We start from the raw sequence: 2852 nt of genomic DNA, 5'->3' as shown, positions 1-2852 counted from the left end.
TTAAAGACCTCAAAACAGGTTCTATGCCAGATGCCCTTCTTGACACAACCACCAGAGGCTGGAGGACACTCACTCACAGCTACAGGGCAATTTAGAGTTTCTAATTCACTTAACCTGCATGTTTTTGGACTTGTGGGGAAAACCAGAGCACCTAGAGGAAACACAGTGAGAACATGCAAACTCCACACAGAAAGGCCCAGTTGAGCCAGGATTTGAACCTGGGATCTTCTTGCAGTGAGGTGACAGTGATATCCACTGAGCCAATGTGGTTGACGGTGTGTCTCTGGCTGCTGGCGTGGCACTGTTGCACTGGTGGTTGGTGGCATTTTGGCTGAAGTGGGATGCTATTTATGTTTACATAAAATTATTTTCAAAACCGTCTCTCTTTAAAACTGTAGTTGTTCAGTACAGACAGTGGAAATGGAGTGATGCTCTACAGCCCAAGTCACATCTGTGAAAAGTAAAGTAAATATAAATATTTGTGCTACATATATTGACAAACAACCCAAGGTGTTTATATCTCCATGGACAACTGCCTTGTTGGAGTGGCTTTGGAGATGTGATTTTAATTTATCCAATCTTGTCAGCTTAAACGCACTGGCCATGCAAAAAGGGCAATGAAAATCACTGCAACAGGTTTTGCATTGCTGCAGCTGAGGTAATGTTTGACCTCTCCGAATCGTAATATGCCTCTACAAGGGAAAAAATGCACCACATGCATCAATTTTGGGAACTTTGACAAATGCGATAAAATACTTACAGCGCTCAAGAGTATATTAGTAGGCTACCATAAACTCACAAACCATAGGCTTAAATAAAACAAAACAAAAGGGAACAACACATTTATATTCAGAAATATATATATATATATATATATATATATATATATATATATATATATATATATATATATATATATATATATATATATATATATATAAAGATTCAGGATTGGGTAACACCTCACAAAAACGTACCTCAAAGCTAGTTGCACACTGTTTCACACCGTTTCGAGGAAACATGTCATTCAACCCCGAAACAGTAGCAAAACAGTGCATACTGTTTTGAGATTGAACGTGCCCCACTATTCCGGCAAGTCCCGCCTCAAATGATTGGACGAAAGTTGTCTATACGTCACCAGCTTGACGACGCCTTCTGATTGGATGGTATTGATTCTATAACTTCTGACACTTTGTCATTCCGACAGTAGAAAAACTATTTGTGTTTTTCTTTTTATTAATAGTAAATGGCTGAATAAATGTACTGGAAAGAAAATAATTATTTATATGTAACATATCACTTTGTCCTGAACAATAATAAGTGATATGGAGAATTGATCTTTTTTTTTTTTTTTTTTTTTTTTTGATAAACCGATTTTGCCTGGCTCCCACATCTATGGTTTCACTGTATGCAAAATATAAGAATATACAATATCAGGGTAACTATCACTTCCCATGAGAAAATATGTAGATATTGTAATTATTTCAGACTTTTCTGAGAATGCTGTGGAAAAGAAATATATATTTATGTTTAGATGGAATGTGAAGAAATTTACCGTATGGTAATACAAAAAAAAAAAAAAAAAACAAAAAAAAAAAAAAAAAATACAAAAAAAAAAAAAAAAAAAAAAAAAATCAGGTCAAGTGCCAATAGTTACAGAATCATCCATTTATCTGAAAAGAAGTATCCGTAAAAGTGAAATGAAACAGTTATTTCCATAGGGGAGAAGCTTAAATTTGAAGCCAGGCAGCAGTAATGTAGACAGTTTTTTTTTGTCAAAGTCCTGACTGCAATATTGATAAGTACAGTGAATTGATGGTAAGCACATAGCCACCCTTGGGACTGAAAACATTTCAAAGTAATTTTATTCAATTTAAAGCAGAACTTGAATTGATTGAATAATTTATGGAGACAGATGCATTATTATAATTTTAAGACAGCAAGGTTGGAAAACAACATTTTTAATTCACAGTTGACAGTGTATTTCTCACTTTTCTGTAAGCTAAGAAATATAAAAACTTAAATTATTTCTTACCATATTCCTAGAAACAGAGAAATGTTTAATTAAATATTGATCTGTTTCTCACCCACATCTGTCATATTGCTTCAGATTCTTATGGATTACTTTTATGCTGACTTTATGTGGATTTTAAAGCTTCTGCAGAATTAATTAATGATAAGAAGTTAAATAAAAGAACTGACAAACGATGTTACATATCGTGTATTGAGCTGTATGGAATATACTGTATAGTAAATAGGTCTATCAGTTGTATTATAATATTAATCAACAAAGCTGTAAACAGCTGATTTAAATGCATGTGTTAGTTTTGTCTTGTCTGTTGTTAACCCTTTAAAATTCGCACTGAACTTAATGGATGTTTGCTTTTCTGCAACTTAAACATTATGATGTCCCTATGTTTACTATGATTACTAAGGCGATATGAACGACGTCGATATGAACGAACTGGCCAATCACAGACCGCTTGTAAGAAGCTCAGTAGCCAATCAGAACGCAGGAGGCGGGGTCTGCCAGTATACGGCTCTATTGGGTCGACGCTTACAGTAGGTGGCGGTAATGAACTTGTTAAATAGTGATTCGCCTCTGTAGACGTAGAAGTGGCAGCAATGAACGCCAACCGCCAAAAAACTCCAAAAAGAAGAAGAAGAAGAAGAAGAAAGAAGAAGGTAAGCATGCTGTGTTTGTTTTTGAGTGGTTCAGCATTTAAGGGTTTAAGCATGTAAAACGTTTAAATGTGGTTTAGTTTTGTGTTAATTAATATTTTTTCAGTTACCAAGGATCTTGTTTTCTGCTTGTTTTCTAGTGCGGTTTTGTGTGTGTGTGAGTGAGAGAG

The 2852-nt window shown here is 34.8% G+C and overlaps 1 protein-coding gene across 1 annotated transcript in view; it reads left to right on the top strand.

The window, feature by feature from the left end:
- The first annotated feature begins 2623 nt into the window (after positions 1-2623).
- The window catches only part of LOC127440737 (oocyte zinc finger protein XlCOF6-like), a 58211-nt gene continuing 57982 nt past the window's right edge, over positions 2624-2852 (top strand). Inside the window, exon 1 of the mRNA XM_051697542.1 lies at positions 2624-2685. The gene's annotated coding sequence lies outside the window, so the exon portion shown is untranslated. The remainder of the gene's footprint in view (positions 2686-2852) is intronic.

This window comes from Myxocyprinus asiaticus, chromosome 5 (genome assembly GCF_019703515.2).
Source record: "Myxocyprinus asiaticus isolate MX2 ecotype Aquarium Trade chromosome 5, UBuf_Myxa_2, whole genome shotgun sequence".
Taxonomy (NCBI): Eukaryota; Metazoa; Chordata; class Actinopteri; order Cypriniformes; family Catostomidae; genus Myxocyprinus; species Myxocyprinus asiaticus.
Note: the sequence above shows the minus strand (reverse complement) of the source record. Positions and strands in the feature narration are given on the sequence as shown.